At 45.4% G+C, this 14,864-nt stretch overlaps 11 non-coding genes across 11 annotated transcripts; all 11 read left to right on the top strand.

Annotated features, from left to right (window-relative positions):
* The first annotated feature begins 467 nt into the window (after positions 1–467).
* Positions 468–658, top strand: LOC141188536 (U2 spliceosomal RNA). Its single transcript, XR_012262621.1, has one exon. It is a non-coding gene; the product is annotated as a U2 spliceosomal RNA (small nuclear RNA).
* Positions 659–1,783: 1,125 nt separating this feature from the next.
* On the top strand, positions 1,784–1,974 carry LOC141191179 (U2 spliceosomal RNA). The gene has a single exon (XR_012265178.1). It is a non-coding gene; the product is annotated as a U2 spliceosomal RNA (small nuclear RNA).
* A 1,120-nt stretch (positions 1,975–3,094) lies between these two features.
* Positions 3,095–3,285, top strand: LOC141188535 (U2 spliceosomal RNA). The gene has a single exon (XR_012262620.1). It is a non-coding gene; the product is annotated as a U2 spliceosomal RNA (small nuclear RNA).
* Positions 3,286–4,405: 1,120 nt separating this feature from the next.
* On the top strand, positions 4,406–4,596 carry LOC141184452 (U2 spliceosomal RNA). The gene has a single exon (XR_012259205.1). It is a non-coding gene; the product is annotated as a U2 spliceosomal RNA (small nuclear RNA).
* Positions 4,597–5,716: 1,120 nt separating this feature from the next.
* Positions 5,717–5,907, top strand: LOC141188534 (U2 spliceosomal RNA). Its single transcript, XR_012262619.1, has one exon. It is a non-coding gene; the product is annotated as a U2 spliceosomal RNA (small nuclear RNA).
* Positions 5,908–7,028: 1,121 nt separating this feature from the next.
* LOC141188533 (U2 spliceosomal RNA) lies at positions 7,029–7,219 on the top strand. The gene has a single exon (XR_012262618.1). It is a non-coding gene; the product is annotated as a U2 spliceosomal RNA (small nuclear RNA).
* Positions 7,220–8,339: 1,120 nt separating this feature from the next.
* LOC141188532 (U2 spliceosomal RNA) lies at positions 8,340–8,530 on the top strand. The gene has a single exon (XR_012262617.1). It is a non-coding gene; the product is annotated as a U2 spliceosomal RNA (small nuclear RNA).
* Positions 8,531–9,649: 1,119 nt separating this feature from the next.
* Positions 9,650–9,840, top strand: LOC141188531 (U2 spliceosomal RNA). The gene has a single exon (XR_012262616.1). It is a non-coding gene; the product is annotated as a U2 spliceosomal RNA (small nuclear RNA).
* A 1,119-nt stretch (positions 9,841–10,959) lies between these two features.
* Positions 10,960–11,150, top strand: LOC141184433 (U2 spliceosomal RNA). The gene has a single exon (XR_012259188.1). It is a non-coding gene; the product is annotated as a U2 spliceosomal RNA (small nuclear RNA).
* A 1,121-nt stretch (positions 11,151–12,271) lies between these two features.
* LOC141188530 (U2 spliceosomal RNA) lies at positions 12,272–12,462 on the top strand. The gene has a single exon (XR_012262615.1). It is a non-coding gene; the product is annotated as a U2 spliceosomal RNA (small nuclear RNA).
* Positions 12,463–13,583: 1,121 nt separating this feature from the next.
* On the top strand, positions 13,584–13,774 carry LOC141188528 (U2 spliceosomal RNA). Its single transcript, XR_012262613.1, has one exon. It is a non-coding gene; the product is annotated as a U2 spliceosomal RNA (small nuclear RNA).
* Positions 13,775–14,864: the final 1,090 nt, after the last annotated feature.

The raw sequence follows: 14,864 nt of genomic DNA, 5'->3' as shown, positions 1-14,864 counted from the left end.
CAGGTATCCCGCCTGCAGTAGACGGAATGTGGCAATGGAACGCTGGCTGCGCGTGTCATAATAGGCTCTGAGCCTTTATATACCTGCGCACAGCAGCAGCCACCTTCAGTCTGCTGCTGGATAGCCAGCAGCAGCAGCAGCAGGAGAGGTAATTAATCAGCAACCCTCCTGCTAAGGGTAGACAGCTGCTCGTTCCACCCCCCCCCCGCCTTAATTGGTTCTCCTCCCTTCCAACGGTGTTGAGGCGGGTGGGAACAGCCGGGGGTTGAGGGTACTGTGCTAAAAGAGGTGGAGTTATGCAGATCTAAAACGCGTGGATTGCAGCAGCAGCAAGCCGAAAAGTGCAGGCATGTGAGGGATCTAGAGGTTGACAGCATGTCTTCTTAACGGGAGTCCAGGTGGCCATCTCCACAAATGGACTTTTCAGAATCCTTGGGTGGCACCGTAGTCGGAAACCAATTCTGGTTATCGCTTCTCGGCCTTTTGGCTAAGATCAAGTGTAGTATCTGTTCTTATCAGTTTAATATCTGATACGTCCCCTATCTGGGGACCATATATTAAATGGATTTTTAGAACAGGGAGATGGAAAAAGAGCTTGCTCTGTCCACTCCACGCATTGACCTGGTATTGCAGTATCTCCAGGACCGGTGCACCCCTTCTTTAATGCAGTTTCTAAAATCAGAAAGAATTGAATTCAATGCTTTTTGTTCATTTTGCTTGTTTGTCGGATTTTGGGATGGACTCTTTGGCTTTGCTTTTCTTCTCCTCATTGGATTTTTCATGTTAAAAGTTGCAGAAGCCAGATGACAAGCTCATTTTGGTTCAACTTCAGCAACTGTGCATTGCATTGCCATGTAATGTAATGTAATGCAATGCTATCTATCTAGCTCTCCCTCTATACTTCCTTTTGGATAAACAGACATATTAGGCAAGCATTTTGGAGCTTTCACCTAAATAACTACAGGTGGTGAGATAAGCTGCACAATATAATTGACCTTTCAGTATATTGTTGCACACACACCATCTATTTAGCAAATGCCCTTGTTATCAACAGCAGCCTTTTAAACTCACCTGAGCTAACAGGTATGTGAGCTGGTTACTCTGCTGCGCTTAAAATTTCTTTTTTGGTTTGCTACAATGCCTTTTCTGAAACGTTGTCTCCCTCTGCTGGAACACTGACTTCTTTCATTTAATGCCTGCAGACTATAAAAGAGAAACCAACCCAAAAAGTTTGGTTGATTAGTCTGTGGCATTCTTTTAAACTGTTGCTTATGGCGGTCTCTGTGAGCTTCTCAGTGACATTCAGCCATCCAGGTATCCCGCCTGCAGTAGACGGAATGTGGCAATGGAACGCTGGCTGCGCGTGTCATAATAGGCTCTGAGCCTTTATATACCTGCGCACAGCAGCAGCCACCTTCAGTCTGCTGCTGGACAGCCAGCAGCAGCAGCAGCAGGAGAGGTAATTAATCAGCAACCCTCCTGCTAAGGGTAGACAGCTGCTCGTTACACCCCCCCCCCCCCCCGCCTTAATTGGTTCTCCTCCCTTCCAACGGTGTTGAGGCGGGTGGGAACAGCCGGGGGTTGAGGGTACTGTGCTAAAAGAGGTGGAGTTATGCAGATCTAAAACGCGTGGATTGCAGCAGCAGCAAGCCGAAAAGTGCAGGCATGTGAGGGATCTAGAGGTTGACAGCATGTCTTCTTAACGGGAGTCCAGGTGGCCATCTCCACAAATGGACTTTTCAGAATCCTTGGGTGGCACCGTAGTCGGAAACCAATTCTGGTTATCGCTTCTCGGCCTTTTGGCTAAGATCAAGTGTAGTATCTGTTCTTATCAGTTTAATATCTGATACGTCCCCTATCTGGGGACCATATATTAAATGGATTTTTAGAACAGGGAGATGGAAAAAGAGCTTGCTCTCTCCACTCCACGCATTGACCTGGTATTGCAGTATCTCCAGGACCGGTGCACCCCTTCTTTAATGCAGTTTCTAAAATCAGAAAGAATTGAATTCAATGCTTTTTGTTCATTTTGCTTGTTTGTCGGATTTTGGGATGGACTCTTTGGCTTTGCTTTTCTTCTCCTCATTGGATTTTTCATGTTAAAAGTTGCAGAAGCCAGATGACAAGCTCATTTTGGTTCAACTTCAGCAACTGTGCATTGCATTGCCATGTAATGTAATGTAATGCAATGCTATCTATCTAGCTCTCCCTCTATACTTCCTTTTGGATAAACAGACATATTAGGCAAGCATTTTGGAGCTTTCACCTAAATAACTACAGGTGGTGAGATAAGCTGCACAATATAATTGACCTTTCAGTATATTGTTGCACACACACCATCTATTTAGCAAATGCCCTTGTTATCAACAGCAGCCTTTTAAACTCACCTGAGCTAACAGGTATGTGAGCTGGTTACTCTGCTGCTCTTAAAATTTCTTTTTTGGTTTGCTACAATGCCTTTTCTGAAACGTTGTCTCCCTCTGCTGGAACACTGACTTCTTTCATTTAATGCCTGCAGACTATAAAAGAGAAACCAACCCAAAAAGTTTGGTTGATTAGTCTGTGGCATTCTTTTAAACTGTTGCTTATGGCGGTCTCTGTGAGCTTCTCAGTGACATTCAGCCATCCAGGTATCCCGCCTGCAGTAGACGGAATGTGGCAATGGAACGCTGGCTGCGCGTGTCATAATAGGCTCTGAGCCTTTATATACCTGCGCACAGCAGCAGCCACCTTCAGTCTGCTGCTGGACAGCCAGCAGCAGCAGCAGCAGGAGAGGTAATTAATCAGCAACCCTCCTGCTAAGTGTAGACAGCTGCTCGTTCCACCCCCCCCCCGCCTTAATTGGTTCTCCTCCCTTCCAACGGTGTTGAGGCGGGTGGGAACAGCCGGGGGTTGAGGGTACTGTGCTAAAAGAGGTGGAGTTATGCAGATCTAAAACGCGTGGATTGCAGCAGCAGCAAGCCGAAAAGTGCAGGCATGTGAGGGATCTAGAGGTTGACAGCATGTCTTCTTAACGGGAGTCCAGGTGGCCATCTCCACAAATGGACTTTTCAGAATCCTTGGGTGGCACCGTAGTCGGAAACCAATTCTGGTTATCGCTTCTCGGCCTTTTGGCTAAGATCAAGTGTAGTATCTGTTCTTATCAGTTTAATATCTGATACGTCCCCTATCTGGGGACCATATATTAAATGGATTTTTAGAACAGGGAGATGGAAAAAGAGCTTGCTCTGTCCACTCCACGCATTGACCTGGTATTGCAGTATCTCCAGGACCGGTGCACCCCTTCTTTAATGCAGTTTCTAAAATCAGAAAGAATTGAATTCAATGCTTTTTGTTCATTTTGCTTGTTTGTCGGATTTTGGGATGGACTCTTTGGCTTTGCTTTTCTTCTCCTCATTGGATTTTTCATGTTAAAAGTTGCAGAAGCCAGATGACAAGCTCATTTTGGTTCAACTTCAGCAACTCTGCATTGCATTGCCATGTAATGTAATGTAATGCAATGCTATCTATCTAGCTCTCCCTCTATACTTCCTTTTGGATAAACAGACATATTAGGCAAGCATTTTGGAGCTTTCACCTAAATAACTACAGGTGGTGAGATAAGCTGCACAATATAATTGACCTTTCAGTATATTGTTGCACACACACCATCTATTTAGCAAATGCCCTTGTTATCAACAGCAGCCTTTTAAACTCACCTGAGCTAACAGGTATGTGAGCTGGTTACTCTGCTGCGCTTAAAATTTCTTTTTTGGTTTGCTACAATGCCTTTTCTGAAACGTTATCTCCCTCTGCTGGAACACTGACTTCTTTCATTTAATGCCTGCAGACTATAAAAGAGAAACCAACCCAAAAAGTTTGGTTGATTAGTCTGTGGCATTCTTTTAAACTGTTGCTTATGGCGGTCTCTGTGAGCTTCTCAGTGACATTCAGCCATCCAGGTATCCCGCCTGCAGTAGACGGAATGTGGCAATGGAACGCTGGCTGCGCGTGTCATAATAGGCTCTGAGCCTTTATATACCTGCGCACAGCAGCAGCCACCTTCAGTCTGCTGCTGGACAGCCAGCAGCAGCAGCAGCAGGAGAGGTAATTAATCAGCAACCCTCCTGCTAAGGGTAGACAGCTGCTCGTTCCACCCCCCCCCCGCCTTAATTGGTTCTCCTCCCTTCCAACGGTGTTGAGGCGGGTGGGAACAGCCGGGGGTTGAGGGTACTGTGCTAAAAGAGGTGGAGTTATGCAGATCTATAACGCGTGGATTGCAGCAGCAGCAAGCCGAAAAGTGCAGGCATGTGAGGGATCTAGAGGTTGACAGCATGTCTTCTTAACGGGAGTCCAGGTGGCCATCTCCACAAATGGACTTTTCAGAATCCTTGGGTGGCACCGTAGTCGGAAACCAATTCTGGTTATCGCTTCTCGGCCTTTTGGCTAAGATCAAGTGTAGTATCTGTTCTTATCAGTTTAATATCTGATACGTCCCCTATCTGGGGACCATATATTAAATGGATTTTTAGAACAGGGAGATGGAAAAAGAGCTTGCTCTGTCCACTCCACGCATTGACCTGGTATTCCAGTATCTCCAGGACCGGTGCACCCCTTTTTAATGCAGTTTCTAAAATCAGAAAGAATTGAATTCAATGCTTTTTGTTCATTTTGCTTGTTTGTCGGATTTTGGGATGGACTCTTTGGCTTTGCTTTTCTTCTCCTCATTGGATTTTTCATGTTGAAAGTTGCAGAAGCCAGATGACAAGCTCATTTTGGTTCAACTTCAGCAACTGTGCATTGCATTGCCATGTAATGTAATGTAATGCAATGCTATCTATCTAGCTCTCCCTCTATACTTCCTTTTGGATAAACAGACATATTAGGCAAGCATTTTGGAGCTTTCACCTAAATAACTACAGGTGGTGAGATAAGCTGCACAATATAATTGACCTTTCAGTATATTGTTGCACACACACCATCTATTTAGCAAATGCCCTTGTTATCAACAGCAGCCTTTTAAACTCACCTGAGCTAACAGGTATGTGAGCTGGTTACTCTGCTGCGCTTAAAATTTCTTTTTTGGTTTGCTACAATGCCTTTTCTGAAACGTTGTCTCCCTCTGCTGGAACACTGACTTCTTTCATTTAATGCCTGCAGACTATAAAAGAGAAACCAACCCAAAAAGTTTGGTTGATTAGTCTGTGGCATTCTTTTAAACTGTTGCTTATGGCGGTCTCTGTGAGCTTCTCAGTGACATTCAGCCATCCAGGTATCCCGCCTGCAGTAGACGGAATGTGGCAATGGAACGCTGGCTGCGCGTGTCATAATAGGCTCTGAGCCTTTATATATCTGCGCACAGCAGCAGCCACCTTCAGTCTGCTGCTGGACAGCCAGCAGCAGCAGCAGCAGGAGAGGTAATTAATCAGCAAACCTCCTGCTAAGGGTAGACAGCTGCTCGTTCCACCCCCCCCCCCGCCTTAATTGGTTCTCCTCCCTTCCAACGGTGTTGAGGCGGGTGGGAACAGCCGGGGGTTGAGGGTACTGTGCTAAAAGAGGTGGAGTTATGCAGATCTAAAACGCGTGGATTGCAGCAGCAGCAAGCCGAAAAGTGCAGGCATGTGAGGGATCTAGAGGTTGACAGCATGTCTTCTTAACGGGAGTCCAGGTGGCCATCTCCACAAATGGACTTTTCAGAATCCTTTGGTGGCACCGTAGTCGGAAACCAATTCTGGTTATCGCTTCTCGGCCTTTTGGCTAAGATCAAGTGTAGTATCTGTTCTTATCAGTTTAATATCTGATACGTCCCCTATCTGGGGACCATATATTAAATGGATTTTTAGAACAGGGAGATGGAAAAAGAGCTTGCTCTGTCCACTCCACGCATTGACCTGGTATTGCAGTATCTCCAGGACCGGTGCACCCCTTCTTTAATGCAGTTTCTAAAATCAGAAAGAATTGAATTCAATGCTTTTTGTTCATTTTGCTTGTTTGTCGGATTTTGGGATGGACACTTTGGCTTTGCTTTTCTTCTCCTCATTGGATTTTTCATGTTAAAAGTTGCAGAAGCCAGATGACAAGCTCATTTTGGTTCAACTTCAGCAACTGTGCATTGCATTGCCATGTAATGTAATGTAATGCAATGCTATCTATCTAGCTCTCCCTCTATACTTCCTTTTGGATAAACAGACATATTAGGCAAGCATTTTGGAGCTTTCACCTAAATAACTACAGGTGGTGAGATAAGCTGCACAATATAATTGACCTTTCAGTATATTGTTGCACACACACCATCTATTTAGCAAATGCCCTTGTTATCAACAGCAGCCTTTTAAACTCACCTGAGCTAACAGGTATGTGAGCTGGTTACTCTGCTGCGCTTAAAATTTCTTTTTTGGTTTGCTACAATGCCTTTTCTGAAACGTTGTCTCCCTCTGCTGGAACACTGACTTCTTTCATTTAATGCCTGCAGACTATAAAAGAGAAACCAACCCAAAAAGTTTGGTTGATTAGTCTGTGGCATTCTTTTAAACTGTTGCTTATGGCGGTCTCTGTGAGCTTCTCAGTGACATTCAGCCATCCAGGTATCCCGCCTGCAGTAGACGGAATGTGGCAATGGAACGCTGGCTGCGCGTGTCATAATAGGCTCTGAGCCTTTATATACCTGCGCACAGCAGCAGCCACCTTCAGTCTGCTGCTGGACAGCCAGCAGCAGCAGCAGCAGGAGAGGTAATTAATCAGCAACCCTCCTGCTAAGGGTAGACAGCTGCTCGTTCCACCCCACCCCCCGCCTTAATTGGTTCTCCTCCTTTCCAACGGTGTTGAGGCGGGTGGGAACAGCCGGGGGTTGAGGGTACTGTGCTAAAAGAGGTGGAGTTATGCAGATCTAAAACGCGTGGATTGCAGCAGCAGCAAGCCGAAAAGTGCAGGCATGTGAGGGATCTAGAGGTTGACAGCATGTCTTCTTAACGGGAGTCCAGGTGGCCATCTCCACAAATGGACTTTTCAGAATCCTTGGGTGGCACCGTAGTCGGAAACCAATTCTGGTTATCGCTTCTCGGCCTTTTGGCTAAGATCAAGTGTAGTATCTGTTCTTATCAGTTTAATATCTGATACGTCCCCTATCTGGGGACCATATATTAAATGGATTTTTAGAACAGGGAGATGGAAAAAGAGCTTGCTCTGTCCACTCCACGCATTGACCTGGTATTGCAGTATCTCCAGGACCGGTGCACCCCTTCTTTAATGCAGTTTCTAAAATCAGAAAGAATTGAATTCAATGCTTTTTGTTCATTTTGCTTGTTTGTCGGATTTTGGGATGGACTCTTTGGCTTTGCTTTTCTTCTCCTCATTGGATTTTTCATGTTAAAAGTTGCAGAAGCCAGATGACAAGCTCATTTTGGTTCAACTTCAGCAACTGTGCATTGCATTGCCATGTAATGTAATGTAATGCAATGCTATCTATCTAGCTCTCCCTCTATACTTCCTTTTGGATAAACAGACATATTAGGCAAGCATTTTGGAGCTTTCACCTAAATAACTACAGGTGGTGAGATAAGCTGCACAATATAATTGACCTTTCAGTTTATTGTTGCACACACACCATCTATTTAGCAAATGCCCTTGTTATCAACAGCAGCCTTTTAAACTCACCTGAGCTAACAGGTATGTGAGCTGGTTACTCTGCTGCGCTTAAAATTTCTTTTTTGGTTTGCTACAATGCCTTTTCTGAAACGTTGTCTCCCTCTGCTGGAACACTGACTTCTTTCATTTAATGCCTGCAGACTATAAAAGAGAAACCAACCCAAAAAGTTTGGTTGATTAGTCTGTGGCATTCTTTTAAACTGTTGCTTATGGCTGTCTCTGTGAGCTTCTCAGTGACATTCAGCCATCCAGGTATCCCGCCTGCAGTAGACGGAATGTGGCAATGGAACGCTGGCTGCGCGTGTCATAATAGGCTCTGAGCCTTTATATACCTGCGCACAGCAGCAGCCACCTTCAGTCTGCTGCTGGACAGCCAGCAGCAGCAGCAGCAGGAGAGGTAATTAATCAGCAACCCTCCTGCTAAGGGTAGACAGCTGCTCGTTCCACCCCCCCCCCGCCTTAATTGGTTCTCCTCCCTTCCAACGGTGTTGAGGCGGGTGGGAACAGCCGGGGGTTGAGGGTACTGTGCTAAAAGAGGTGGAGTTATGCAGATCTAAAACGCGTGGATTGCAGCAGCAGCAAGCCGAAAAGTGCAGGCATGTGAGGGATCTAGAGGTTGACAGCATGTCTTCTTAACGGGAGTCCAGGTGGCCATCTCCACAAATGGACTTTTCAGAATCCTTGGGTGGCACCGTAGTCGGAAACCAATTCTGGTTATCGCTTCTCGGCCTTTTGGCTAAGATCAAGTGTAGTATCTGTTCTTATCAGTTTAATATCTGATACGTCCCCTATCTGGGGACCATATATTAAATGGATTTTTAGAACAGGGAGATGGAAAAAGAGCTTGCTCTGTCCACTCCACGCATTGACCTGGTATTGCAGTATCTCCAGGACCGGTGCACCCCTTCTTTAATGCAGTTTCTAAAATCAGAAAGAATTGAATTCAATGCTTTTTGTTCATTTTGCTTGTTTGTCGGATTTTGGGATGGACTCTTTGGCTTTGCTTTTCTTCTCCTCATTGGATTTTTCATGTTAAAAGTTGCAGAAGCCAGATGACAAGCTCATTTTGGTTCAACTTCAGCAACTCTGCATTGCATTGCCATGTAATGTAATGTAATGCAATGCTATCTATCTAGCTCTCCCTCTATACTTCCTTTTGGATAAACAGACATATTAGGCAAGCATTTTGGAGCTTTCACCTAAATAACTACAGGTGGTGAGATAAGCTGCACAATATAATTGACCTTTCAGTTTATTGTTGCACACACACCATCTATTTAGCAAATGCCCTTGTTATCAACAGCAGCCTTTTAAACTCACCTGAGCTAACAGGTATGTGAGCTGGTTACTCTGCTGCGCTTAAAATTTCTTTTTTGGTTTGCTACAATGCCTTTTCTGAAACGTTGTCTCCCTCTGCTGGAACACTGACTTCTTTCATTTAATGCCTGCAGACTATAAAAGAGAAACCAACCCAAAAAGTTTGGTTGATTAGTCTGTGGCATTCTTTTAAACTGTTGCTTATGGCTGTCTCTGTGAGCTTCTCAGTGACATTCAGCCATCCAGGTATCCCGCCTGCAGTAGACGGAATGTGGCAATGGAACGCTGGCTGCGCGTGTCATAATAGGCTCTGAGCCTTTATATACCTGCGCACAGCAGCAGCCACCTTCAGTCTGCTGCTGGACAGCCAGCAGCAGCAGCAGCAGGAGAGGTAATTAATCAGCAACCCTCCTGCTAAGGGTAGACAGCTGCTCGTTCCACCCCCCCCCGCCTTAATTGGTTCTCCTCCCTTCCAACGGTGTTGAGGCGGGTGGGAACAGCCGGGGGTTGAGGGTACTGTGCTAAAAGAGGTGGAGTTATGCAGATCTAAAACGCGTGGATTGCAGCAGCAGCAAGCCGAAAAGTGCAGGCATGTGAGGGATCTAGAGGTTGACAGCATGTCTTCTTAACGGGAGTCCAGGTGGCCATCTCCACAAATGGACTTTTCAGAATCCTTGGGTGGCACCGTAGTCGGAAACCAATTCTGGTTATCGCTTCTCGGCCTTTTGGCTAAGATCAAGTGTAGTATCTGTTCTTATCAGTTTAATATCTGATACGTCCCCTATCTGGGGACCATATATTAAATGGATTTTTAGAACAGGGAGATGGAAAAAGAGCTTGCTCTGTCCACTCCACGCATTGACCTGGTATTGCAGTATCTCCAGGACCGGTGCACCCCTTCTTTAATGCAGTTTCTAAAATCAGAAAGAATTGAATTCAATGCTTTTTGTTCATTTTGCTTGTTTGTCGGATTTTGGGATGGACTCTTTGGCTTTGCTTTTCTTCTCCTCATTGGATTTTTCATGTTAAAAGTTGCAGAAGCCAGATGACAAGCTCATTTTGGTTCAACTTCAGCAACTGTGCATTGCATTGCCATGTAATGTAATGTAATGCAATGCTATCTATCTAGCTCTCCCTCTATACTTCCTTTTGGATAAACAGACATATTAGGCAAGCATTTTGGAGCTTTCACCTAAATAACTACAGGTGGTGAGATAAGCTGCACAATATAATTGACCTTTCAGTATATTGTTGCACACACACCATCTATTTAGCAAATGCCCTTGTTATCAACAGCAGCCTTTTAAACTCACCTGAGCTAACAGGTATGTGAGCTGGTTACTCTGCTGCGCTTAAAATTTCTTTTTTGGTTTGCTACAATGCCTTTTCTGAAACGTTGTCTCCCTCTGCTGGAACACTGACTTCTTTCATTTAATGCCTGCAGACTATAAAAGAGAAACCAACCCAAAAAGTTTGGTTGATTAGTCTGTGGCATTCTTTTAAACTGTTGCTTATGGCGGTCTCTGTGAGCTTCTCAGTGACATTCAGCCATCCAGGTATCCCGCCTGCAGTAGACGGAATGTGGCAATGGAACGCTGGCTGCGCGTGTCATAATAGGCTCTGAGCCTTTATATACCTGCGCACAGCAGCAGCCACCTTCAGTCTGCTGCTGGACAGCCAGCAGCAGCAGCAGGAGAGGTAATTAATCAGCAACCCTCCTGCTAAGGGTAGACAGCTGCTCGTTCCACCCCCCCCCCCCGCCTTAATTGGTTCTCCTCCCTTCCAACGGTGTTGAGGCGGGTGGGAACAGCCGGGGGTTGAGGGTACTGTGCTAAAAGAGGTGGAGTTATGCAGATCTAAAACGCGTGGATTGCAGCAGCAGCAAGCCGAAAAGTGCAGGCATGTGAGGGATCTAGAGGTTGACAGCATGTCTTCTTAACGGGAGTCCAGGTGGCCATCTCCACAAATGGACTTTTCAGAATCCTTGGGTGGCACCGTAGTCGGAAACCAATTCTGGTTATCGCTTCTCGGCCTTTTGGCTAAGATCAAGTGTAGTATCTGTTCTTATCAGTTTAATATCTGATACGTCCCCTATCTGGGGACCATATATTAAATGGATTTTTAGAACAGGGAGATGGAAAAAGAGCTTGCTCTGTCCACTCCACGCATTGACTTGGTATTGCAGTATCTCCAGGACCGGTGCACCCCTTCTTTAATGCAGTTTCTAAAATCAGAAAGAATTGAATTCAATGCTTTTTGTTCATTTTGCTTGTTTGTCGGATTTTCGGATGGACACTTTGGCTTTGCTTTTCTTCTCCTCATTGGATTTTTCATGTTAAAAGTTGCAGAAGCCAGATGACAAGCTCATTTTGGTTCAACTTCAGCAACTGTGCATTGCATTGCCATGTAATGTAATGTAATGCAATGCTATCTATCTAGCTCTCCCTCTATACTTCCTTTTGGATAAACAGACATATTAGGCAAGCATTTTGGAGCTTTCACCTAAATAACTACAGGTGGTGAGATAAGCTGCACAATATAATTGACCTTTCAGTATATTGTTGCACACACACCATCTATTTAGCAAATGCCCTTGTTATCAACAGCAGCCTTTTAAACTCACCTGAGCTAACAGGTATGTGAGCTGGTTACTCTGCTGCGCTTAAAATTTCTTTTTTGGTTTGCTACAATGCCTTTTCTGAAACGTTGTCTCCCTCTGCTGGAACACTGACTTCTTTCATTTAATGCCTGCAGACTATAAAAGAGAAACCAACCCAAAAAGTTTGGTTGATTAGTCTGTGGCATTCTTTTAAACTGTTGCTTATGGCGTTCTCTGTGAGCTTCTCAGTGACATTCAGCCATCCAGGTATCCCGCCTGCAGTAGACGGAATGTGGCAATGGAACGCTGGCTGCGCGTGTCATAATAGGCTCTGAGCCTTTATATACCTGCGCACAGCAGCAGCCACCTTCAGTCTGCTGCTGGACAGCCAGCAGCAGCAGCAGCAGGAGAGGTAATTAATCAGCAACCCTCCTGCTAAGGGTAGACAGCTGCTCGTTCCACCCCCCCCCCCGCCTTAATTGGTTCTCCTCCCTTCCAACGGTGTTGAGGCGGGTGGGAACAGCCGGGGGTTGAGGGTACTGTGCTAAAAGAGGTGGAGTTATGCAGATCTAAAACGCGTGGATTGCAGCAGCAGCAAGCCGAAAAGTGCAGGCATGTGAGGGATCTAGAGGTTGACAGCATGTCTTCTTAACGGGAGTCCAGGTGGCCATCTCCACAAATGGACTTTTCAGAATCCTTGGGTGGCACCGTAGTCGGAAACCAATTCTGGTTATCGCTTCTCGGCCTTTTGGCTAAGATCAAGTGTAGTATCTGTTCTTATCAGTTTAATATCTGATACGTCCCCTATCTGGGGACCATATATTAAATGGATTTTTAGAACAGGGAGATGGAAAAAGAGCTTGCTCTGTCCACTCCACGCATTGACCTGGTATTGCAGTATCTCCAGGACCGGTGCACCCCTTCTTTAATGCAGTTTCTAAAATCAGAAAGAATTGAATTCAATGCTTTTTGTTCATTTTGCTTGTTTGTCGGATTTTGGGATGGACTCTTTGGCTTTGCTTTTCTTCTCCTCATTGGATTTTTCATGTTAAAAGTTGCAGAAGCCAGATGACAAGCTCATTTTGGTTCAACTTCAGCAACTGTGCATTGCATTGCCATGTAATGTAATGTAATGCAATGCTATCTATCTAGCTCTCCCTCTATACTTCCTTTTGGATAAACAGACATATTAGGCAAGCATTTTGGAGCTTTCACCTAAATAACTACAGGTGGTGAGATAAGCTGCACAATATAATTGACCTTTCAGTATATTGTTGCACACACACCATCTATTTAGCAAATGCCCTTGTTATCAACAGCAGCCTTTTAAACTCACCTGAGCTAACAGGTATGTGAGCTGGTTACTCTGCTGCGCTTAAAATTTCTTTTTTGGTTTGCTACAATGCCTTTTCTGAAACGTTGTCTCCCTCTGCTGGAACACTGACTTCTTTCATTTAATGCCTGCAGACTATAAAAGAGAAACCAACCCAAAAAGTTTGGTTGATTAGTCTGTGGCATTCTTTTAAACTGTTGCTTATGGCGGTCTCTGTGAGCTTCTCAGTGACATTCAGCCATCCAGGTATCCCGCCTGCAGTAGACGGAATGTGGCAATGGAACGCTGGCTGCGCGTGTCATAATAGGCTCTGAGCCTTTATATACCTGCGCACAGCAGCAGCCACCTTCAGTCTGCTGCTGGACAGCCAGCAGCAGCAGCAGCAGGAGAGGTAATTAATCAGCAACCCTCCTGCTAAGGGTAGACAGCTGCTCGTTCCACCCCCCCCCCTGCCTTAATTGGTTCTCCTCCCTTCCAACGGTGTTGAGGCGGGTGGGAACAGCCGGGGGTTGAGGGTACTGTGCTAAAAGAGGTGGAGTTATGCAGATCTAAAACGCGTGGATTGCAGCAGCAGCAAGCCGAAAAGTGCAGGCATGTGAGGGATCTAGAGGTTGACAGCATGTCTTCTTAACGGGAGTCCAGGTGGCCATCTCCACAAATGGACTTTTCAGAATCCTTGGGTGGCACCGTAGTCGGAAACCAATTCTGGTTATCGCTTCTCGGCCTTTTGGCTAAGATCAAGTGTAGTATCTGTTCTTATCAGTTTAATATCTGATACGTCCCCTATCTGGGGACCATATATTAAATGGATTTTTAGAACAGGGAGATGGAAAAAGAGCTTGCTCTGTCCACTCCACGCATTGACCTGGTATTGCAGTATCTCCAGGACCGGTGCACCCCTTCTTTAATGCAGTTTCTAAAATCAGAAAGAATTGAATTCAATGCTTTTTGTTCATTTTGCTTGTTTGTCGGATTTTGGGATGGACTCTTTGGCTTTGCTTTTCTTCTCCTCATTGGATTTTTCATGTTAAAAGTTGCAGAAGCCAGATGACAAGCTCATTTTGGTTCAACTTCAGCAACTGTGCATTGCATTGCCATGTAATGTAATGTAATGCAATGCTATCTATCTAGCTCTCCCTCTATACTTCCTTTTGGATAAACAGACATATTAGGCAAGCATTTTGGAGCTTTCACCTAAATAACTACAGGTGGTGAGATAAGCTGCACAATATAATTGACCTTTCAGTATATTGTTGCACACACACCATCTATTTAGCAAATGCCCTTGTTATCAACAGCAGCCTTTTAAACTCACCTGAGCTAACAGGTATGTGAGCTGGTTACTCTGCTGCGCTTAAAATTTCTTTTTTGGTTTGCTACAATGCCTTTTCTGAAACGTTGTCTCCCTCTGCTGGAACACTGACTTCTTTCATTTAATGCCTGCAGACTATAAAAGAGAAACCAACCCAAAAAGTTTGGTTGATTAGTCTGTGGCATTCTTTTAAACTGTTGCTTATGGCGGTCTCTGTGAGCTTCTCAGTGACATTCAGCCATCCAGGTATCCCGCCTGCAGTAGACGGAATGTGGCAATGGAACGCTGGCTGCGCGTGTCATAATAGGCTCTGAGCCTTTATATACCTGCGCACAGCAGCAGCCACCTTCAGTCTGCTGCTGGACAGCCAGCAGCAGCAGCAGCAGGAGAGGTAATTAATCAGCAACCCTCCTGCTAAGGGTAGACAGCTGCTCGTTCCACCCACCCCCCCCGCCTTAATTGGTTCTCCTCCCTTCCAACGGTGTTGAGGCGGGTGGGAACAGCCGGGGGTTGAGGGTACTGTGCTAAAAGAGGTGGAGTTATGCAGATCTAAAACGCGTGGATTGCAGCAGCAGCAAGCCGAAAAGTGCAGGCATGTGAGGGATCTAGAGGTTGACAGCATGTCTTCTTAACGGGAGTCCAGGTGGCCATCTCCACAAATGGATTTTTCAGAATCCTTG

Source organism: Phyllobates terribilis, unplaced genomic scaffold (genome assembly GCF_046119375.1).
Source record: "Phyllobates terribilis strain yellow unplaced genomic scaffold, ASM4611937v1 Scaffold_40__1_contigs__length_11209783, whole genome shotgun sequence".
In the NCBI taxonomy this organism is placed as follows: domain Eukaryota; kingdom Metazoa; phylum Chordata; class Amphibia; order Anura; family Dendrobatidae; genus Phyllobates; species Phyllobates terribilis.
The sequence above is the reverse complement of the archived record's forward strand: the minus strand, read 5'-3'. Positions and strand labels throughout refer to the sequence as shown.